At 52.7% G+C, this 24,025-nt stretch overlaps 1 protein-coding gene across 1 annotated transcript in view; it reads left to right on the top strand.

The window, feature by feature from the left end:
- The window catches only part of DOCK4 (dedicator of cytokinesis 4), a 201,557-nt gene that overhangs the window by 654 nt on the left and 176,878 nt on the right, over positions 1–24,025 (top strand). The gene's annotated exons all lie outside the window — the stretch shown is intronic.

The following is a 24,025-nucleotide window of genomic DNA, read 5'->3' as shown; positions in this document are numbered from 1 at the left end:
CCGAGGGGCGGGGGCACCGGTACTGTCAACATCTGCGCCGCCCCGCTCTTTGCTCTTTGGAGGGGAACGGGTGTTTGGCGACGTTTTGACTCCGGGCCACCCTCCGGCCGGGGCGCGCGCGGCGGGGGTGGCGACGGAGGGAGGCGGGCTGCGGGGCGCGGGGCGCGGGGCCGCCCGCCCAGGTCTCCGCGGCCGGGACCCCGCTCTCAGGACGCTCGCCGGAGACGGAACAGGGTCGCGCGCGCTGCGCTGTGCAGAGGTGAACAACAAAGGACATTAATGTTGACTGATGAACACCGGAGGCTCCCTTCCTTTCCCTCCTCCCCCGTCGGGCCGATTCCAGTTCCCGTTTTTGTCGTTTGATTTCAGCTGGGTCGCCCCTTGACAGTTGCTCCTTGGAGGGCCGCGACGGGGAGCTCGCCGGGCCCCCTGACGAGCCTGCGGCAGCCAAAGGCAATGACACCGTCTCCGAAGGTTTCCCGGGCAGAACGCGTGATGCATTTTAGCGACAAGGTTTATTGCTCACAATGCCCCGTCCTGCCTGCCAGGTGGGCGTCCTTGTTTTTAAAAAACTGGGTACAGATCTAGTGATTTAGCAGATGTGTAGGTATTTATTAGGTCCTAAATTCATTTGCTTGTAATTTTAAAAAAAATCTGGAAGGCCTTTCAGGGAGTTACAGGGGATTTTTTTTTTTCAACTTCCCCGAGGTAGAGGGGGTTTCGGCGTCTACTGGGAGGACTGGGTGATTAAACACAGTCATTTCCGATTTTTTCATTAGCTTCCATCTGGATTGTGACTTATTTATTAGCAAGACAATAGTTTGTCCGGGACACACCTTTGGGAAGGGGTTCCAGCTTCCTCTTTCTTCAAAGTGTGAGGAGTAGGTGCTGGGGGTTATTCCCGCCCCCCCCTCTTTTTGGGGTTAGATTTCCCCTTGCCCCCCTCCCCCCCTTAACACTCTTATAGGAAGCACAGGCCCATCCAGCAACCTGGTCCTGCTTGGAGACCATCCCAGATGTTGCTTTCTTCCAAGTGTTAAATTATACACATTAGGGCTGGGACTTATTTTCTTGATTTCTTTGCACGGGGTCTCAGCTGGGGAGCCGGTGTTGACGAGCTCTTCTCTGGCCTTGCTCTGCCAGCCGTGGGCAGAGGCTGGAAGCCACCCTGGGATATCCTGGCCCGGGAGGCCGGATATCATCAGTCAAGTGCTTCGGGCTGCAGCAGGCTCCTGGCTCTGGGGTGGCTGTGATTTGGTTGCAGAGCAGGAGGCGGAGGCGGTGGCCTGGTGAGCACATGTTGGGAAGAGGAGCCTGAGTGAGAGGAGAGGTGAGAGCAGAGGGGGGTCTGCACACACCGAGGAACGTGCATCGTCCTTTATCATAAATTTTTGTGCGTTTGGTTCATGGAATGCTTAGCTGCGTTTTGTAATCCATCTGTTAGGCGTGTGTGTGTGTGTGTGTGTGTGTGGTGTAAGAATTTTGCTTGGATGCTTCTGTGTGGACTGTTTCACACCATAGCGAGCCCTATTTGTAGCTGCCTACACTGCAGGTTGTTAGTTTTTTTTTTGAAACCTTGGTTAGTGTGTGTGCTTTTCTCTAGTTTTTATAAATACTAAAAAAAAGATATTTTCTAGGCACAAATCTTTGGCTGATGTCAGATGTAGTAGTTCTTTGAGCTAAATAAGTCTTTGTAACCTGGCATACCTGAAGTTCAGTGCAAAGTGTATGTTTTCACAATGATACTTATTTACCATCAATTATGCATGAGGTAATTATGTGATAATTATGTGTCTTTATAGATTTATGTTTCAATTTAAAGCAACATACCATCAACATAGATAAAAGTACTTACATTTCTGTCAAGGACTGAAATTCTCCCTTTTTAAAAATCCTCTCTCAAGGATATGTTCTTATTGATTTCAGAGAGAGAGGAAGGGAGAGGGAGAGAGAAACACTGATGTGAGAAATGGCCTGGTTGTCTTCTGTACCCACCCCGACCAGGGATTGACCTGAAACCTGGGTATGTGCCCTGACAGGGCAAAATTCCTTTCAAACCTGATGTGTGGGCACTGTCTCCTCAATCTGTGTGTATTTAGTTATATACCTAAATGTTCCCATTCCAGAGAATTAGAAAGGCACAGTGATAAAGCTATAGTCCTGAGGGATAGGGAACCTTATCTCTTTAAAAATATGGTAGTAGGCACAGTGATGGGCATATTTTTTCTAGGGAGATTCTGCTTAGCCTTGGTCTTAGTCTAGAGAATACCGTCCACTGTGTGACCTTAGGTAGGTCATAACCTTTTCTGGGTCCTAGCCTCGGGGTCAAATGAATCCAAGGTCATTCCCAGTCCTGATTCTACAGAGCTCTTCCAAACATATGTTTCATTAGAAAAATACCCTGCCGTGTAGAGGTTATTATGAGAAAGACTCTCTCTGTGACACGCCCCACCTGTGTGTGACTAAGGTCAGAGGTCAGCAAAAGCTACCTGGCGAGATGCCGAAACCCAGGTGCTGGCCGCTCCTCTTTCAGTCTGTGTCTGTCCCGTGGGAGCTCCGCGGGCAGTGACTAAACCTCCATCGCCCCCTCACAGATTCCCGCACGATCGCTCTCCGCCTGCCGCGTGCCCGCATCTGTCATACCCTCTCCCCGCCCTTGGCGTGGTGGGAATTAGCCCCAGAGAAAGTGAAGAGCAGGCAGGTGTATCTGGCGCTCATGTGCTCGGCGGGCATGTGCGCAGTGTTCCCCGGTGAGCCGCGGCCAGGGGGAGCTCACAGGGCACGCGGGGCTGGATGGATCTGTGCCAAACCCCAGGGGCCCTCCACGGAGCAGCACTCACAACAAGCTGACCTGAAGGTGACGAGGGTCGTTTTAAAAATGCAGTATTTGGTCCTAGTATCCCTGAGTCCTCAGAAGTATTCCTGTGCCCCAGTAGAGATCCCTCCGTCTGTGTTTAGAGCCCTTCTGTTTCTGGGGAGAGGTATTTATTTCTACAGGATCTGCAGACTGTCTTCCCCTTCAGGGGCAGGTTAATGGCAGCGTGGCTGGGAGGGGGGGAGGGCCTGTATCTTTCCTCTTAGCGGGGTGCATTTTCCTGGCAGTGTCTTAGAGCGTTTCCTCTCTGTGGTGCAACAATGTGTCTGGATAAAGTGTAATGTGTGTCGCTTAGAGCTTAGAGCTGACACAGGAAGAGGAGTGTGTCTATTTCCTGGTAAAGTGCCACTGAGGGGCTGTGCGGACCGGGTGGCCGCTGCTGGGCTTGGTCCTGCCTCCCGGGCGGTGGCCTCCACGCGGGCTGCCCGCCTGCTCTTCCTACCAGGCGGGGATTCTCTCCCGAGGCCCCGCAGCAACCCAGGAACGCCGCCTCCCCGGTCTCTTGTCTTTCCCCCAGAGCTGTAGGCAGGTCCCGCAGAGGAGACTCAGCATTTCAGGAAACTGAGCTTTTCCTGCTCTTCCTGCGGCGAGGAGGCCACAGCTGCGCGTTTACCTTTCGGGCAGCCCGTCCAAGTCGCAGGCGCGGTGGCTTCAGGCTGGGAGCGTCCGGGGCCGCACAACATTCGCCTCCCAGGAAACTCTGCCCAAATGCTGTAGCCGTAACGTAATAATAGTGTTTCGTAGCTGAAACAATGTTGCGACATTCTTTTATGTGAGTCTGCTTGCCGAAGTGGAATGATAATGTCCATTTAAAAGATGAAGATTAGCAAACACACACATTTAAAAGTAAAACAAAACAAGAGGCGAGGAACAGGTATGCGACTTTCTCGGGACTGAGGCTTTGAATCTTGTCTGACTGTCGCTCACGGTTGGAAATACATTTCTTGACCTGCCCTGTACACAGATGCCACCAGCACCGCCCCCACCCAGCCCAGTCCCCGAGTCACACCCTGTGTGACGCTCTTCTTTTCATTAAAGAGATGGTCATCGTTACCTTTACTTACGATTCATTAGTGGGTCCTGACCCACAGCTTGAAAAGCTCTGCTCTGGGTCCCACAGTTTGGAGCAGGAGGGCCTGGGACTCAGACCTTGTTGGTTTCTAGGCCAATTCGTTTGCAGCAGCAACAGTTTCTTTTCAACAGCCAGATATTTGTGTTTATAGTGGGTTAGAATTTAATAAACGTACTTTCCCCCCCGTCGGTATAAGTCAAAGCCTGTCTAATTAAAGGTGGGACAGATGTCCAGGGCCGTCCCACACATCGTAGAAGTTGTCCCTGGAAGTGCCTGTCGGCCTTCCTCCAGGATCTTCTTACCAGGCGAGGGGAAGGGAGGAGAGTGGGCTGCCCTCCTGGTTTCTGGCTTGAACAGGGGTAAATACAGGTGCCGTTCATCACAAGTGGCATTTTTGTGGGCGGGGCAGGTTGACGGTGTAAGGTAAGAGTTTTGTTTGGTCCCCTAGAGTCGGCCATCCCTGCCAAACATCCAGGTGGCCGTGTCCGCTGGGGATCGGTCCAGAGCAAGGACAGAGGCTCGGGTACGTGTGATGGCCGAAGCGATCAGCCCACAGAGGACTTTGCGAATTGTATTGACTGACCGACTGTGTGATCTGCTTGTCCAGTCTGAGTTTTAAAGTGACAGGCCCTATATTCCCTAAGAGCAGTCACCTCAGAGCCCTTTAGTCATATGGGTACCGGGGACTCGAAAGTAAGAAACATCAGCTGTCCAGGTAGAGTGGGCAGTAAACGCAATGTTATATGGTCTTGTCCTGCTTCCCGCGAATGCATTGCCTGGAGAAGGCATTTGTTATTCCATTTCTGTGACAGTTTTCTCACCAGCAAATATCTTAGGCCAGGTTGTGCGTGTCTGTGAGGTTTCACCAACAGGATGTTGAAAAATGCAGAGGTAATATTTCAATAAACAAGATTTATAATTCCTCAAACAGCAGATAAATATGACCATATACCAAAAATGGGAAAGTACTCAGATATCCAATACGACATATTTGCCCACACAGACATTGTGTGTGTGTGTGTGTGTGTTTGAAATTCCCAATGCCTCTTAGGAGCCACAGGGCCCATTTTAGGATTCTTAAAGCTGTGGCATTGCAGCCTGGAAAATATGTGATTTGAGATAAAGGATTTCACTGGAAGCTGGTTTTAGGGAAACCACCTCGTAACGTCCCACTGAACTGTCAACACAGGTGACCCAAGAGGCAGACACTGATCGTATTAAAAATTAGTGCAGCTGGAAAGCCCGTTGACGAAATTCAGAGGCATTTCTGCAGGCAGGTGGAGCTGGACCGAGAAAGCCAATGGGTGGCTGTCTCTTTCCCTCATTAAGCAGAGTGACCTCATGACCTGGGAAGGAAGACCCGGGTCCCCTCCCCACTGTCCACTGTCCCCAGCTCAGAAGCCAGGCCAGTCCATTCAGCTTGGGGTGTGACCTTTTCTGCCTGAGGCGTCCGGGGTCCTTTTCTCGCCATCTCTGTACTTCCGCTGGGAGGTGACCACTTCCAGATACACTGGGACAGGACGGTGGATGGAAGGGAGTCCACAGAGGATGCCACTTGGTCTTTGAGACCTGTGCTGCCGTCTTCATAAGTGAAGTGATTTCCTGGGTGCCCTCGAGGTCCTGCAGTAACAGCATCATGAAGATTCGTGCTTTGCTAGCTGTCTCTTGGCCACAGGGAAGGAAGTGGTGGGACAGGAGATGATCTCATCTGAATGGCCCGAAATGAGGGCACATCACTGGGAACTGGGCTTGCAGGCCAAGCACATCCGCCAGCCTTTGAAGGAAGACCGGTAGGTGGGACGGAACCCACACCCTTCTTTCGGCCCCCCCCACAGCACCGCAGGGCAGTCCAAGGCCCAGGCCGCACTGGCCAGCGGTCCCCTGGCCGCCCCCCTGAAGGAGAAAGCGACTGGATCCGGAGACGGGCACCTGCTGCTTGGTCACCAGCTAGAGCCTGGCTGTCTGTCTGCTGGGGAGGCGGTGGGTGGGGAGTGGGGGCGATATGACATTCACATGGGGGGCTTCTGGGAACTCCCGGTGTCACAAGTGTGATTGTTCCCCACCCCCCTTCGTGTCCCCAGGGAGCGTCCCAGAAAGAGAAGTTCGAATATGAAATCTGCAAATCTTCCTCAGATTTGCTAACCGCTCCTTCCCTACTTGTGGCCGTTTATGTCAACCAGGCCACTTATGGCTCCCTGACAGGAGGCCGTTCACTGGACCTGCACCTAAGCGTGTCTCCCTGGAATCTTTAAGCAGAAATGCGGAGCTCTGGCCCTCTGCCTTTTCCGCTCTAACCTGGGAGACTCCTGTCTGCCGTGGTGACCAGAGGGGCGCGTGTTTGGGGACGTGGACTTGCATGTCTGTGAGGCAGCGAGCGGTAGCTTAGCTTGGGTTCCGGATGAAACTTTGCTGGCTGCCCCTGGAGGAGGGAGCCGGGGGCCGGTCTCCCGAGGTGCCCGAATCGCGGGGAGACTCTGTGGAGCTGCAGTAACAGCAACGTGAATAGTCACGTTTTTGCAAAGTTGCTCACATTTTTGCAAAGTTGCTCACGTTGTCTCAAGTCAGTGATTTTCAGCCGGTGCCAAGAGAACGTTTAAAACGTGCCGCACCCGACTGTAGTCAGGGGCACTCACCCCTTCCCTGAGGTTGTCAAATAAAAAAATAAAAATGACAACAGCCAACAGGACAATAGCTGTTCAGTGTGAATGAATTGATATTATACCTTTTTTTTTTTTTTTTTTTTGGTCAGATCAGCAAAAAATAATGTTTTTGGTGTGCCGCAGGATTTTAGTAATTAGTTTATGTGCCATGAGATGAGAAAGGTTGAAAATCGCTGTCGTAAGCCATCGAATCACGTTGGCTGCCTTCAGAGCGATCACAGAAGTAGGACCTTAAACTGCTTCATTTCTCCCCGCTAGTTACTCATAAAATCCTGGGGTGACGGGGGGACCGTCTAGATTAGCATTTAAAGCAGGTAGGTGGAGTTTTGTGGTACAGAAACGTTGTCGGAGACATCGCTTTGGGGGACTTCCGCCTGGATGTTGAATGCCACGTTCCCGAGGGGACGAAAGCAGTATTTGGGGCAAATTTTCCCCATTTTCTATGCTTAAATGTGTATTTCCTGATAGCAGCTAGTGCATTCCTGAGTGTCCGCGGCGGCACGTGGGTGCCTTTCTGAGTGGTCATTGCGAAGGCGTGTCCCAGGGCACAGGGATGGAAAGCCATGTGGGGTAACTGTACTGAGGACGCCACCGCCTGTAAGGCATCGTGCCAGCCTGGTGGGCACACAGGGAGGCGCAGAGCTGGGTCCACGGACCATCGAAGGAGCTGGAAGTAGGTCATAGCTTTATCTCGTTTAATGCACATGTTTTCCCATTTTTGTTAAAAAAAAAATTCCCTTAGTGAAGCCGCACATAAGCTCATCACAGAGAACTCAGTGTGAAAGTCCCTCGGGCATCTCCCCTCGGGCTTTAGGATGAAGACCAGGACCTGGGATGGATGGTGACATATTCGCTCGCCCTAGGAAACCGCCCAGAGGGAGCGTCTCGCGTCCTGGAGACTCGGAGCTGGTACCAGAGTGGAAGTTCCGTTTCAGGACTCTCCCCGCAGAAGCGAGTCCCCAGCTGCGGGGTGTCCAGTGGGAACCCGAGTGGATTTGTGCCTTAAGCAGCTGTGGAGCCTCCTTTCTCTTCCTCCTGGGCAGCCGCCGCTTGGCCTCTCGCTGGACCCACGGGGAGAGTCTCCGACGATGGTCCCTGTCCCTTGTGGTTTCCGCCCGAGGCTGGGCAGAGGAAGGAAGGTGGATCCGTAGCTGCCCCCCTTTGAGGAGTTTTTGGAGCCATAAATAAAAACCACAGCGCCTGTTTAAATTACGGACCCCTGAGAGCGGGTGGGCAGAGAGGCACTAGCTTCAGGCTGAGCGCTTACGGCGAGGCCTGTGGGCCCGCGCACTGGGGCGCCGTGGGTGGGGTGAAGACACTGCTCACCGTGATTTACTTTTTAAATAAGAAGCTGGTGTTAAGCCCGGGACTGTGTGAAACAAGTCCCCACACTGTTTTCACTCTAGCATTAGTCTCGGGGGGTCGTGGTCAGCCCTTCGTGGGCTTGACTGTGGGTGGGGGGTGGGAGCAGTGGGTGTGTCGGGAGATGGGCCAGTGCCCGCGGGTGGGGGGAGTGCGGGGATGGGGCGGAGGACCTCACAGTACTTACTGGTGGCCAGAAGGAAGTGCAACAAGTAAGGATGGACCTTAGCAAGTCTGCCCAGGAGCGAGGAGGAACCCGGGGTCAAGTCCAAGTTCCCAGTGCTGGGGGAACTAGAAGAGGGCAGGCGAGAAGGGGGGTCAGCTGGATGGAAGGAGCCACAAGATCCTCCCTGAGGCTGCGGTTCTGATGTTGGAAGCCCGGGCCCTGCCCCGCGAGCCCAGGGCCTTGGGGTGGTGTCCTAGCCGCCCTGGTGCTGGGTGGGCGCCTCTAGGCCGAATCACTGCAGCAGCCTCCGAATGTGTCCCCTCCCTGCTGTCTTCTCTCTTTGCCTCGGGTGATCATGTTTATAAAGTGGATTGTTGGTGCAGGTCACCTGGGAAAACAAAATCAATACCCGGCATGTTTCCTTCTGCAGCCAGGACTGAGTCCGAGGCCAGTCTCAGCGCAGGAGGCCCTTCCTGCGCGGGCCCGTCTGCAGTCCGCCCCGTGCTGTGATCGTGAGAACGGCCCTGCGCACCGGAACATTTCCTTAGGCGCCATCGGCCCTGCCTCACGCATCTCGGGCTGAGCTCTGCGTGGGCGGCTGAATTTGGGAGTGTGTCCGCCGGCAGGACGGGATGCCGTCTGTCATCGGCACAGTGGTGTCCTCTGGGCCACCAGGAGCCCCGGTGGTGGTTGTCACGGGCCGACCTGATACTGAGCAGATAAAATGTGGAAATATCAAATAAATGTATTAGGATAGATGCTGCTTTTATATCTTGAGGTTCCATCTAAGAGTTTGTTAAAAAATATGCACACACAAACCAACGGTGATTTTGAAAACCGCGGACCTGGCAGACACCTTCCATGAGGCTGGGCTGTCGCAGGTAAATTCTGCTGCAACCAGCTCTGAAATTACTGTCGGAATTCTCCTGCTGGGCTGCCGGCTTTCTGCTCCGAGTGGCTGTGGAGTGATCTCCTGGTTGGGGGGTGTGTGGTGAGTCGCTGTGGGGTTACCGCATTTTCCCCAGCGCCCACGCCGTGTGGCCAGCTTTGCATCATTCACAGTGATGCCGTGGAGCCGTTCATTGCTGAAAAAGCACTTGGATGGCGCCATCCTTCTAGAAAATACCTGGGGGAAGGGTGAGCATGAGTCTGTCTCAAGAGAGGAGGAGCCTGGGGTCCAATTGTGGTTCTTCTGGGGTCACTGTGTCACCTGCAGGCGTTGATCTCTCGGGGCCCCTCTGTGAGGTGAGAGAGCTGAGTGAGATGCTTGTCAAGTTCCCCTGAGGTTCCCTTGGGCGCTCTGACGAGCTGTCAGTGGCATTTGGGGACCCTTCTGTCTGAAATGTTTTGGTTTGTTTTTGGGTAACTGAAGGGGACGAGCCTGAGAGAGCAGCTCCTGGCGGGGGTCCCCTCTTCCTGCATTTGCAGCTCTGTGTGACCTTGAATTCGTGAGCAGTTCCCCCTAGAGTTTCGCCCTGTGAATTTTGGGAAGCGTTTGATAAATATCATCAGCCCACTCTGTTCCCCTGCCTTTCTGTCCCTAAGAAGGCATTGCCAGGGCCCTTAACATATTCCAACGACCATAAACCTCGAACTCTTTCTCTGGTACCAATTCAAAGAAAACAAACTGGCGAAAGGGGTCCGGTTTGGAAATAACTTATTTCCCAAAGGCTTTTTTCCTTTTGAAGTTGTGAGGAAGAGCTCGGGGAGGGATACACAGGACACACTCAGCTGTCCCAACGTGAAGAGTCATCTCCGTCTCACTCTGCATCCAAACCGCCTCACCTGCAGCCCTGGTCGGACCCGCCCGCAGCTTGCATTCCCTCCCCTAATTGGAAAAATTAGGCCGATTCATCATTGTGACACGAGGCAAAATGTCACCTCGGCGTGACTTCTTATTTTCCACCTGAGAGACGGTGGCTTCCTCGCGCGACCCAGCCCCCCTGTCCCCGCTCTCCCGTCCCCTGTCCTCCCTGGTTAGGGCTTGGGTACTGTTGTGGGGAGTAGAGCGCAGGAGACGTGCAGAGCGCGGGGCCCCGGGACGGGGGAGGGGGCTCTCCTTTGCTGTAATTCCACCTAAACAGCTGTGACAGTGACAGTGGGGGGGGGGGGCAGGAGGAAGCCTGCACGCGCCAAGGAAATGGGGCTGTTGCAGAGACACTTAAAATGACTCGCATGCGGGTCATGGGTGGAGAAACTGTCTCCCCGGGGGACGTGAAAATGATGGAACCCTGAGGTTTCATGGAGCCCCTCCTGGGTTCCCGCAGAAGGGAACTGTCTGAAGCCGTGTGCCAGGGTTTTCTTATGAGGATGAGACTTTTCTGACTAGAGAAGTAATTATGGTTGTAACAAATGAATTATTTTGGTATCAGGTTTTATACTTTCTCACTGTGTCGGCATCCGGGACATTTATTTGGACAATCGCACATTTTCAGTAGGATTTCAGAGGAAAAGGTAACTGACAGATGCTAGCCTGTCTCATGGGTGGCTTTAAAAATATATTCCCCCCACCCCAGGCATCGGTATTTATTGCTTTTAAAGAAAGAGAGAGATACAAATAGAAGTGTGCAAAATGTGTCTCTCTTGTTTGTTTATTCACCCTCACCTGAGGGTATTTTTTCCACTGCTTTTCAGAGAGAGTGGAAGGGGGAGAGAGAGCCAGAAACATGGGTGTGAGAGAGACTCGTCTGCTGGTTGCCTCCTGCACGAGCCCCACCCGGAGCTGGGGAGTGAGCCTGCGACCCAGGCACGTGCCCTTGAGTTGGAATCGAACCTGCGACCCTCTGGTGCCTGACGCTCCAACCACTGAGCCAACCGGGCAGGGCTATGTCTTCAGTTTTTTGAGAGCCAGGGCGGTTTCACTGGACTTTCGTCTAATAAGTGAGCATCTTCCCTTGTACATCCCTGAAACTGTCACCCTCCTAACAGAGTTCTTCTAGCACCCTAAGGGGGGGTACTGACATTTTTTGTGTTTTTAATATTTTCAAAAAGGCATTCAGTCCGAATCCTGCAGTTTTTTCAGGGTGTCTCATTAAGCACGATGTGGGGGAGGGTGTTCTGCCTCAGTACTGATAATAATTGGGTGACATTGTTAACGCAGCTATATTCAGTGACTTATAGACAACACAGGTTGGCTCCTTGCTTTTAGGAGAATACTGGACATCTACTAAAACTCTTACTGTTGGCGGCAAAACTGCACCAGATGTTAGACCCGTGGGCTCAGACCCGACCTCGGCTGAGCCACCTCGGTACTTGAGTTCTGGCTGAGAAAGAATTCAGAGGCAAGCCTCAAACTGTAAGAGAAAGTTAATTTAGAAAGTCACACAGAGGTAGAAGGGAGCCGCAGAAGAAATGGGCTCAGGAAACAAGTCGAGAGGGGCAAGGAAAACGGGCCTGGGAAGGGGGAGGGGACAGGCTGGAGTGACCCACAGAGGGAGCTGAGCCGGGTGGTCCATCCTGAGGGTAGTTACCTGGAGGTCTCAGCAGCATCCCAGTAGAATATTCATCAGCTTCCCAGCTTTCGTGGTCTCTCCTGGTTGGTCGGCGCCACGGCAGGGGGTTATTGGTGGATGCAGGTGGTCCAGAAGCAGCCTTGGTGTCACTTTTCTGGGCCTGGAGCTGAAACACAACCGAGGCCTAGAGGTGTTTGATGCGGGTCAGAACCTCATTGTCCTGGGGGCCGAACGCTTCAGGGCTATTCTGTGGTCCCCTTACTCCCCCTCTAAGGGCAGCTAACCTGCCTGACCAGCAACATGCCGGGGGAGGAAAGGTCAGGGGAGCGTCCGAACCACATGACCAGCGATATGCTAGGGGAGGAAAGGCCACCCTGGGGGTGATGTCCCTGTTTTTCCAGTTTTGCCTGTTGTCAGGCATCAGGGGCTTTCCACCCTGGTGACCTTCTGTACCTGGCCTGCTGTCCTTGCTCTGCGCAAGTCTGTCTGACTGCCCACCACACCACTACCTGTCGGGCTCCACGCCACGGGTGCACACCTCATTTCATTACGTGCTCATGACCACTGCATGGCGTGGGTGCTGTTCCTGTTGCTTGTAATCTTACAAAGGAGAAACTGAGGCACAGGACTGTCCCAGAGCCTGCCCGTGACCTCCAGGCTAATGATGGTGGAGCTGTGACTGGCTGTCTCACTCCACAGCTAGTGCCCTCCCCCGCCCCCACATCATAGTGTTTCGGGTCATGTTTTTGCTGCTCACTTGTTTCATTTTGGTTGGTGGAGGTAGTGGGGGGTCGGGGGTGTCAGTTACCCTAAAGCCACACTATTGACAAAATTGTGGTTCTCACCTAGTATATGTAGCTTCTCTGGAAATCAGGCAAGTGCCCTGGGATGACAGAATGTAGGATGACTGCTGACCAAGGCTAATGGGGGACCCCCTCTGCTCCCTCTTGAGAGCCCCAGGATATCCCAGGGAGGTCCTCCAGCCAGCGGGTCACAGCTGTAGGCTCAGCAGGGGGAGTGTGGCTGAGACTCAGCCAAGCAGGGGTGCCCCCAGGCGCCCTCACTGGCATGTCCGTCCCTGGGTGTCTATCTGTCACAGCCCCTCCACCCAAGCGACCCCGCCCTCTGCTGCAGCCAGCGAGGGCAGGTGCTTTCCCACCTGGTGGTAGTCGTCACCTGTAGGTGGTGTATAAAGACTTGTTTCCACGTAGGAAAGGTGGCAAGGACTGTGGGGAAGGCGCCAAGGACGTGGGGAAGGCAGGCTCCGAAAATAGAATCAAGACCAAGAGACCTGCCTGGCCTGTGGGGGGACCTGCGGCCACCGGGGAGAGCCGACAGTAACACCGTGCGTAAGGTGGGTGCTGCGGTCAGGTGGAGGTGGCTTTTCTTTCAGGTGACTTTGCCCAGACGGCCCACGGAGGGTCACCCACGGTCTGACTCCCTGCGCGGTGATCAGGCCCGGTAGCCAGGAGGGCCTTGGGTGCTAAGACCGTAGCTTCCCTGTGTGTGGAGCAGTAACGCCCGTCCCGCTGGCCTGGGCTTTTACCTGTTCACGGTGCTTCCTCGCGTGTCCTGTTTCAGCCTTTCAGCCTCTGGGAGGCAGATGGGAAGGTTGTCCCGTGTTAACAGTGTCGCGGCTGAGCACAGCCAGTGAGGTGAGCAGAGCGGCGTGGAGGAAAGCGACCGACCGTCCAGACGGCCCGGCCGCTGTTTGTTTGACGAGATCCCTCGTTTTGTTCCTCTGTCTGCTGATTTCCACGTCTGAAGAGTCTGACCATCTGCCACATGCTTTGCACACACGTGTCCGAGCCGTGGGCCTTACCTGATCCAGATGGGTGGCCACCATCTGGGGACAAGAACACCGGCCTGCAGCCCGGCCCCGCTCGGTCCCCGCGCCGCTGGGCTGCGTGTCCGGCTGCCCTGTCGTCCTCTCTGGGTCCTCTGAGTTCTTCATCACTTTTTAAAAATATATGTTTTTATTGATTTGAGAGAGAGAGAGAGAGAAAAACATCGATGATCTGCAAGTTTTTCCAGAACCAGCAGCAACTTTTCACCGACACACAAAGTCAAACCCTAGGCCCTTCCTCGCCGCCCTACGGAAGCCCGGCTGAGTTAGAAATATGGAAATCAGGCTGACGAGGGTGCTGTCAGCGTTCAGGAGATTGGGGCAGCTTTCCTGAAAACCCTCCAAATCGGGGCCGTGCTGGGGAAATAGGCCCAGAAGTGGGTGACGGGTGTTAAACTTAGGCTCGTGTCACCTGGGCCGAGCGTGAGCACCTGGGCACACCCCCGAGCTGCCTGTGTGGTTTTACGGGGGGCGGGGGGGGATGGGCACATGGGGTCCTTGTCCTGTAGTAACACTGAGTGTAAAAGTCCAAAACTGAGCATGACTAGAAACAAAACTCCAAAGTAAAAGCGAAACTTGACGGCCTCAAGCTGACCACTGAGTTGTCAGCACCACATGCCCACAGCTCGTGAGGCAGAGAGCTGGTCACACGAGAGGAGACGGCGTCCACTGAGGCCACGGGTGGGCCGTGGCGGAACCAGCGGGGAGGGAGCCAGCACCCTCAGCCCCGTGGCTGCAGAACCTTCTGGGGAACCTTGCCCACCAAACGGCTCAGAGGGCTGGAGACCACCAGGAAATGAGGCCCCGTGATAACCAACAGGAACAGCCCCCCCGCCCCCCGGCTTTTATCATGTGCAGTCGGTGCTGGATACGGCGCGCTCGGGCAGACAGCCTTGGTTCGGATGAGCAGGCACTCGGGAGGCAGCCCACGGGACGGGTCGCTTCCCACGTGGCCTCCAGCAGGACTCTGCGGTTAGGAGACGCTGGGGGTAGGGAGAAATGGCTGTAATTAACGTACAGTAATTGGCAGGTTTGCGTAAAATACAGGCTTTTCTGTTTTGATTCTGGAAAAGCCCAAGAAGGGCATGCACGCATGCACGAGATGTTTCCGATGCCTCTCCAGTGCCCACAGATGAGGCCATTGGAAGTGCTGTATTGTCCTTACAATGGGACGTTAAATGGGAGGCCACGCAGGAGAGGGGAACAGAGCTTCGGACCCCAAGCTGACCCCTGTGCTGCCTTTGGGCTCAGGACCTAAGGGGACATTGTGGGGTGAAATGGAGACCTTCAGGTGGGGGTTCCCAGACCTGCAGACTGCTGAGGAGCGCCAGTGGTGGTGGTGAGGGGAGGGGTGGAGGTCAGAGACTCTGTTTCCAGATCCGAGCCGCGAGGCCCATTCTTTCTTTAGACCCTGCGGTCTCCTCCCACCTCCCCTTTCCCACTAGCTCATCTCCACTCACGGAGAGGCCGGCCTCATCCCACTCGGGCGCTCCTCGGGCCCCGGGGAGGGGGCTCCTGGGCTCTGGACAATGGACGCTGGAAATAGTGGTGCTGGTGTCAATGAAAATGAATGACTCTGAGGACAGGATACAAAGACTTCTGCAAATCAGGTGGTGCCCGGTCTTCATTTTCCACAAATGGAAAGGACTCAGTTGAGTTGTCAGCTGATCATTAAAAATAGTTTCGGTGATAGATCACCCTGGGATTGTTTCTGAAATGTGTCCCAGAGGGAATTTAAACTGTTGAGGAAAAGACTTGCAACACATTTAAATGTTCATGTAGCTGTTTGTGTGAACAAGTGTTCTCGGCCTTTGGACTAATGTGGGGGAGGGGCAGGCGGAGTGAAGTTGATGTGGGTTTGTTTCATTGTAGCAATATGCGCCCAGGAATTTAACTGGAAAAGGGGCGCATTCATTTCCTCCAGGGATGTGTTTCTGAAGGAATGAGTTTTTATTTTCCATAGTCACTTATATAATATGAAATATTTATGTTTTTATCAAGTGTATACAGTTGATGACTAATGTAAATCAACCAGAGTAAAAACTAGTGAGACTCATGGTCACAGGAAACTTAAAAATTCGCGTTTTTGTTTTTATGTGTGTAAATGTCGAAAGGCCCTGTGATCATAAAGTATTTTATTTATATGTAAATTTTTACTTCTGTGATCCGGAAATATTGCCCCACGAGTAAGTGTTGGGAAGCCAGCCGAGCTCCCGTGGGACCTGTAGGACTGGCGGCCTTTGCAGAGCCGTGTGGCCTCGGAGCCACTTCTGTCTGCTCTGCACTCATCGCTTTAGGAAATGGCTCCTTGGGGAACCGGATTCGAGGACCCAGGGCCAGCGAAACAGCTGCTGGCACTCAGTCTCGAGAGAGACAATGGAAACTGAACCTGGTGCCCCAGGGCCCTTGTCCGGAAGAGACAGTTCCTGCCTCCCGAGTTGCATCAGCTGTGTGGAAACGCGGCGATTGTAAAGCGGGGGCCGCGGGGGGCTCGCCCCTCCCGCTGTTTCTTTCTCACGGGGTGCCCGGGAGGCCTTGCTTTTGGGGAGCGAGCTTCCTCCCCGCCGTTCGAAAGAACCCCTGTGAATCCTGCCGGGAAACCAGCCAGGCGGGTGTGTAGCAGTCAGAGGGTCACAGGGGTTCTGCGTGGTCACTGGGGGGCCTCCAAGCTGCTGACGTGCCAGATGAATTCGGTGCCTGTGAAATGACAAACGTCCGTGTGATCAGACTGTGTCGGGAGCCGAGTAAGCGTCTTCCTAGTTCCCAGGTTCGGTTCGGATCTGCAGCTGTGTCCTCTGGGCTCAGGCGTGTTCATGGGCTTCTTCAGGACAGCGGGCTGTCATTGTCCCCGCGCATCTGTAGAGCTGTCATTGTCCCCGCGCATCTATAGAGCAGAGAGCGAGACTCAACAAACACCTCGTGGTTGGAATGTGGAAATGCCAAAAATGTAAAGAAAAGGGGTCAAAATCTGTCTGTAATCCCCCTGCCAGAAGTCGCCTGACTGTTACTCGGGAAGGTATTTCCTGTGTCGTCACACTTTTTACTCGTGTATTTGATGTGATTTGCCAATGTCAGGGCGATATAATATGTGCCATTTGGTAGTACGGTTTTCCCACGTAATGAGCAGTTGCGAGCTAATGAATTAATTTCTACTGCCGAAGATAAACACTTGAAAATGCGAATTACTGTAATTTTAGGTACTTAGCGTTGTCTGGCTCCAGAGGAGGTGGTGTCCTGGTTTCACCTCTGTCCCTGACACTGGTGGCAAGGGTCCCGGGCACTGGTTTTCTTCGTTGGGATGGGGATTACCTGGCTCTCAGCTCAGATCACGGGCTTCTGATGGTTCACTTTACACTAGGGCTAGAGGAGAAGCCCTCTCAGAGATTTGCTCAAACTCTTGCGGGGAAACAGCATAGGGACCCGAAGAGGGAGGCTGGTGTGTTAAGAGTGAGACCACAGAGAGGAGAGAAAGCCCCTGGTTTTATTTTTTCTGGAAGCATTTTTCTCATTTTTATGGGTGTTTGCTCTGGACAAATGAATGTCAGCCTTCTAGATAGAGGACATGTCCTTAAATTGCTGCGAAGGCCCAGCTGGCGTGGCTCAGTGGTTGAGCATCGACCTAGGGTCCAGGAGATCGCGGTTGGATTCCGGGTCAGGGCACATGCCTGGGTTTCGGGCTTGATCCCCGGTCGGGGGCGTTCAGGAGGCAGCCGATCAGCGACTCTCTCATCACTGATGTTTCTATCTTTCTCTCTCCCTCTCCCTACCTCTCTCTCAAATCAATAAAGACATATTTTAAAAAAATTGTGAAGACTTCCACAATGCACAGCACGGGGAACTTCCTGGAATATTTGCTTTAAATTTCGTTTGGGGAATTATATGGGCTGAACTGTGTCCCCCTGAAGTCCCTATGTTGAAGTCCTAACCTCCTGTACCTACAGAGGTGGTTACATTGAAATGAGGCCTTTAGGGTGGCCCTTTTCCCATCTGACTGGTGTCCTTAAAAGAAGAGGAAATTTGGACACACACAGAGACACTGGTGGTGTGTGTACACGGAGAGACAACCATGTGAAGACGCAGCGAGAAGGCGGCCGCCTGTAAGCCCAGGAGAAGAGACCTCAGAGGAAACCGCCCCAGCCAGCACCTCGATCTTGGACTTCCAGCCACCCGATCTGAGAAACTAAATGTCTGTTGTTTAAGCCCCTCTGTCCGTGGGATTTTGTTGTGGCAGCCCCGGCAAGCTACTGAGGCAGCAGAAAAATCATTTGAAATGTCTGGGAATATGTTTTCCAGCTATAATAATATGAAGACCATGTCCCGGTGGATGTGAAGACGTCACCTTCGGGATGGGGGCCGGTCCGGAAGAGGGGACACCCCGGACGGGTGCAGGGTTTGAGGGAAGCTCTAGCTCCTGCACTGTGTGGTCGGCACTGGGCTTCACTCCATCCCTGTGCCCTGCAGCTTATGTTGCGTGAGTGTCCACGGGTCAAATATTATATTAAAGACACCGAGGAAACACTCCGTATAAAAAGGGAACACACGCGTGCTTACGCGGCATTGTATTTAGTGAACTGAAACATGGCCTGCCAGAATTCTTCTTCATTATTATCACCGCGTAGCTTCTCTTCCCAACAGCCGGCATATTCTGCGAAGCAGACAGTAATTGTGCTCACTAGTTATTTCTTTATGGGTTAAAAATAGGTTAATTGTTTTCCCACTTATTGGGAACATTGATACCAGAGGTGAGCCGTTCAGCCTTCCAGTGCGACAGGAAAGCAGACGCTCCGGCCGTGGCCGCGTGAGCCTGGAACGTGTGGGCCGGGACTGCTGGGGGCACTTTCTCTAACGTTCAGGGCTGACGACGTTTCCCGTGCCCCGGAGAGCACGTCGTGGGGGTTCAGTGGAAGGGGCTCCAGTCTGTGTTCATGTTAAGTTTAGCTGCCTTTTTTTTTTTTTTTTAAATGCTTGACTAGAATGTGAGGGGACCATTGTGCTGCAAATAACACCCTTTTTAGGCACAAATCCTGCTGCTGCTGAGGGTGCTATCTCCGAGGCGGTAGCTGACAACGTTTCTGTGGATCCCAATATCCTCATTATTTAGAGGAGCGTTTGGCTTGAGGTCTGGCTCTACATTTCTTGGATTATTTAAGGACTTTATCAGGCTTTCTGGATACCTCAGATTCCCCTTTTGCACCCTAATGAAAAACATTTGTAAAGAAAACTTCTGTCCAATGTGTTTAACAGCCCTTCCCTCTCAGCCTAGCCTGAAACAGCTTGACCTCTGTGTCCACGACCAAGGTCACCGCTACGAAAGCATGTCTCGCTCCGCAGCAGAAGGATGCCTCTGGGCTGCTGAGATAAATAGTTTGCTCCCACCATACACAACCCTGAATATATATGATTTCGGGATGCTTTCCTTGCCTTCTATACTTTTTTTTTCCCTCTCTCTCCCCCCCCATCTTGTTATCAGACCATCACTTATAATTTCCTTTGCTGGTTTTTGGAGCAGCACTGATTTGCTGCGTCTGCTTTGCTCATGGGAATGGAGCTTACGACGATTGAGCTTGGAGGGGTCGTGTGTAAATCGGCGGCCTGAGAAGCTGCTTCGGGAGAAAGTGGGAACGGAGTTTGCGGTGTCTCGCCAAGCTGCTCGCGTGTTCGGATGAATAGGCCTTCCCCTGGGTGCCTGTTGCAGGTGAGCCCCACCCAGTGCTGGCACCGGTCAGCTCCCTGAATTGAGGCTGGGAAAGCACAGGGGTAATTGGTCTCCCTCCTGTCTTTTCAGCGATGACCATCGTTGCAGTTGGGAAATGAAAGTTTTCACTTCCCTCAGCCTTGGCTTCTACCTTGGCACAGAGGACCAAAGTCTCAGCAAAGGCCACGAGGGAAAGGATCGGATGGTCCACAGATGCATGGTCAAAACTCGTGTGCCCAGCTCTACATCCCTTCGCCATCAGCATAATATTTTTCAGAAATTTCTTCATTCAACCTGGAATAATTTATACCCCCCTCCATGCACATAGAAAGGGCTTTCTTTAAAAGATTGAATATTTGAGTTGTAAAATTCTCAATTTAGTTCTCCATAAACTTAGGTGAGCTTGTTCTAAGGCGCATTTTAGTTTGGGTGATGAAATTTCATCCTTAAAGCTCTGTTACTACTGGTTTTGCTTGGAAAACCGTAGCTTTGGAGCAATAGTGATAAATGTCTAATTTTCTGAAAAGGACCACCCAGGGTGCTGCTTATAATATTATTATTTTTTAGCATTGCCATGCTTAACTTCCAATTTTTCATGGACTTCTGACCCAAACTGGGACAACAGGTGTAGATTTTCCCCTTCATGGTTCACAAGTAGAGCTGTAAGAGAATTCAGAGTCCCCCTCCTCCTGAGCCGTGGTCAGAGCTAATCCAGCCCAATTCCATGTTTTGCTTCACCACGTTAATAAAGGAACTTTCTGGGTGCGTGCTGGCATTTTACCCAAAGTCAAGAACCCCTTTATCCAGAGACTGACTTACACTGGAGCTTCAAACAGTACATCCAGGTGGAAGCTCAGCTGCCAGGATGGGCAGGATGGGTCTGAGGTGTAAAGACATTTGAAAACTTGATGAATACTTGATTTTTTACTGGTAAGAACCAGATAGCTCTTATTCCAAAATGAGGCAATATTTTCAAATACTCACGGATAGTAGTATTTTTCTGCCAGAAAACAGGATGTGCCATGAAGTCAGTGATTCATCAAAGCGATGCGGTTTCCAGTTTTCAGTTGCGTGACTCACGGCGGTGACTGTGTTATGCATCCAGGTCGCAGGTGTTAAAGTAGATTGGTTGTGACTTAGAGGTAAGGAAAGGGGGGTGAGGGGCTGGTGAGAAATTTGCTGGCATAGGACACAGTTGAGACGTTTTAATTTTATAGTGATGACGTTGGGGGAGGGGAGGAAGAAATTTCCCCCTACCCTTCCAGGTTCTTTCAGCTGCTCTAGTAATCAAATCGACATGAGGCAGATTAATAAGAAAATAACCCACATTTTATTACATGTGTATGTATGGGAACCCCGCATACATGAGAGAGTCAGAGACCCCACGTACATGGGAGGTTCAGGGACAGAAAGTTGAAGTGAGGTCATAGGACGATCTGAGCCAAGGGTGAGGTAAGAAGGCACCTGGGGCTCGGAGGGGAGGAGGCCATCGGTGGACAATAGGAGGAGCAGATGTTCAGTAATTAGATCTGCCCTGCCCCAGAGAGCGGTCCAAAGGGTATCTGAGAATCTCTTATTATAGGCAAGTCCCCTAATTTAAATTCTAGGTCGTTTAAATTATCCCAGGGAGGGGGCAGACGTTGAGCCCTCAGGGCCTCTGTAGGGTCTCAGGTGCCTTTAGCTCAAAATAGCCGGCATGTCACAGAGGCAAATCTTGGGGTGACTCATTCTGAACCCCCACAGAATTAAAAGGCTTAGGAAGATCTTAGAGGTTATGTAGTATAGTATCTCATTTCCACCCCCCAGAGTGATTAACTGAATTTCTTAGGTTGACTTTGGAAACAGCAGAGGCCCAGAGGCATTGAAAATGGCCCGTCAAGGACGGTCACTAGACGGGAGGGGTGGGCAGAGTTGAGAGTTGATACCTCGAATGGATGTCTCCTTTCCGACCAGGAGTTTCTGTCTGTCTGTCTGTGCCGCTCTTTCTCTTGCCAGGACCACGTTAAAGGGATGAGCCGGTGTCTCCCGTTCACTGTGGCGTCAGCAGAGTCTCTGGTCACCTGTGTGTTTTCTTGGCCCTGCATTTTCTGGTCTTTTGCTAACATTTTCTTCTAAAGGTGGGACTGGCCGCCGTACAGCTGTGCCCTGGGGAGTCACTGGTGACCGTGGCCAACCCTGAATTCAGGCCGCCCGGCTGCTGGCCGGGAGCTTTGCCAGTTCGGCTCCTTGACCACCTGCTTCTGTTTTTCTTTTCCGTTTACAAGTGGAGGCTGTTTGTTCGTCTTCTGGCATCAACATCAGCTTCAAAAATTCCTGCAAAGAACTTGGGGAGGGGAGAAAAAAGTCTGGGTCCCTGGTTTTGCCCCCTGAAGAGCACCAACCCTTCACTGAGACCCTGGGCCTTGAGCTGGAGGCCGCTGGGCAGAAGGGACTTTTGCCCACTAGTGAATTCTTTTGAGCTGAGAGCTACTTGCAGATGTGTCTGGTGGGAACCTCGAAAATTATAAACCATTCACCTGTTTCTCCCCTGCCCCCTGACAGATACGCAGTGGGTTTCATTAAAGTAATGAGATTTTACGACAGCTATAATTATCCGAACTTATCACTGCAAGGGACTCTTATGCCCCAAGAGAAGTTAGTTTAAGCATTTAATCTATTTTCAGTGGTGTTGCCATTGTTAAAGTCCTAGGAGTTTATTACAGCCGGATAAGCCCACACTTTTTTAACTTAAAGGGTTTTAGCTGGATCGCTACACCCTGCCCTCTGGAAAGAATTGAGGTTTGAATTTAGAGTCAAACCCACCCTTGCAGGATTTGATGTGAAATCCGTGGGGTCTGAAGGCATCTTTAGTAACAGGAAATGGCCAAAGTAATTGTGTGAGTTTTCCAGAGCGGTTGGGTGTTGTTTTTTTGTCTTCTTTAGCGGCACAGTTTTCCCAGCTAGATTATTTTATCCGTCAGACGAGCCTTTTAGTTTCCCAAGACGCCCGGTTCAGGCTGTCGAGCGGACAGTGCGTTTGAAGGCTCCTCACTTTCTCCCAGTGTACGTCCTGGCCCCGGACAAGCTCGGCTCGTGTCTATCTAGTGGCTGTGGACCTTGGAGCAGTTATTTGCTTCTGTGTGCCCCTGTTTCCTCATCTGTGTAATGGGGTCATAACTGTACCCACCTCATTGGTTTATTATGAGTATTAAACGCTTGAGTCTTTGAAAAGCACGTAGAGCCTCTGCCTTGCCGCTACTCTGTGAATGTTTGTGAAGTAAACGCTTAAATAAATAGCGAGTAAGCAAATTCGAGGGACTTCTCTTTGGCCCCCACTTAATTGTGCGGGGAGTGGACACACAGCCCAGAGAGACACTTGTCAGTTGACCTTCACTGACCTTGACGTGATGTTGGCCTAGTTAAAAGGAGCCGGGCAGATCCCTCCTCCGGGAAGGCACAGTGGGGAAGTTGAGGAATTAAGCCAATCAGCTGTGAGAAAGGCGACTGACAGCCCAGGTGGCAGGGGAGGGTGCCCGCCTGCGGTAAGTGATGCCAGGGCCAGGGCAGGCCGGAGGGGAGCTGGCTGGGCAGAGAGAACAGGAAGTGGAGAGGGCAGGGGCGGGCACAGAGCTGGCAGGGGGCATGTGGAGCCCCACCTCCCTCTCCCCTCCCTGTCTGTCTGTCTGTCTTGTAGCTCCTGGGAAGCTTTGTCCCTTGGGAGACAAAGGACACGGTGTGGTTAGTCATTCACAGCAGCCAGCTCTGCGTGTCTCCGTCTATCTCTTTAGTGAATGGTGGTTTTGTTTAGAAAAACCCCACCTGTCCTCACACGATGAGGCAGGGAGGTGGCGGGAACTGCGGGGGGGACACTTTCACATCTGGCCCCACACTCAGGCGTGTTTTCCCCCTTCAGTATAATCAACACGGGAAGCCTGTTAGGAGCAGGCCTGACCTCTTTTTAAAAAAAAAAATGTTTTCATTGATTTTAGAGAGAGAGGAAGGGAGAGGGAGAGAGAGAAACATTGATCGGCTGCCTCCTGCTCGCCCCGGCTGGGGATCAAGCCTGCAACCCGGGCACGTGCCCCGACCGGGGATCCAACAGGGGACCTCTTGGTTCCTGGGATGACACTCAACCCCTGAGCCGCAGCGTCCAGGCAGGACTGACCCCTTGAGTGCCGAGTCTAGTGTCCCTGGATGATAAGTGGTGCTTGAGACACGTGTTATGACATGAGTGACTCGATCGATGAGAATTGGTTGAATTGCGCATTGTGTCTATTACGGCTTTTTTTCTTTTTTTAGAGAAGCAGGCAGTTCATCTTGGGCAGGTTTCCTTTAACCTCAGGTAAACTTCGACCAGGTGACATTTGGACAGTGTGTGAATCAGGGTTCATGTCGTCGCCAGCGATGGAAACCCCGGGGCAGTGTGGACGCCTTGCGCGGTTCAAGGCGTGGCTGGCCGGGGCCCAGCTCATGGAATTCCTTAGGGCTCCGTGGCGCTGGCTCCAGGTCTACAAGGTTGAGGCTTTTGATGAAACAGAAAGAGACCTCCTCCCTCCTCCAAGGTTTACACACAACTAATTAAGTGAAAGAGCGGGGGGCGGGGGGGGGCCACCCAGACACCGAGGGTCAGGTGCCCGGGGCTCTGTGCCCCACCACACCCAGGGGCCCTCGGCTGCGACTGGTCCCATCTCAGTCACATGCCACCTCTGAGGCCGGGCTGGGCCACCCTGAGTGAGGGCCCGGCCGGCAGGGTGGAGGAGGGGCGGCGACCCAGGGAGGAGAGCTGGCCGAGGGACAGCCGGCGTGATTGTTATTCAGGAAACCTCCCCTCCTGCCTCTCCTCTCTGGATGCCAGATAAAGGAGGTTTCACACTGTTTGGAGTTACTTCCTCTGCAAACACGCGCAATAAAATGCTGA

This window comes from Miniopterus natalensis, chromosome 10 (assembly GCF_054644295.1).
Source record: "Miniopterus natalensis isolate mMinNat1 chromosome 10, mMinNat1.hap1, whole genome shotgun sequence".
Lineage (NCBI taxonomy): Eukaryota > Metazoa > Chordata > Mammalia > Chiroptera > Miniopteridae > Miniopterus > Miniopterus natalensis.
Note: the sequence above shows the minus strand (reverse complement) of the source record. Positions and strands in the feature narration are given on the sequence as shown.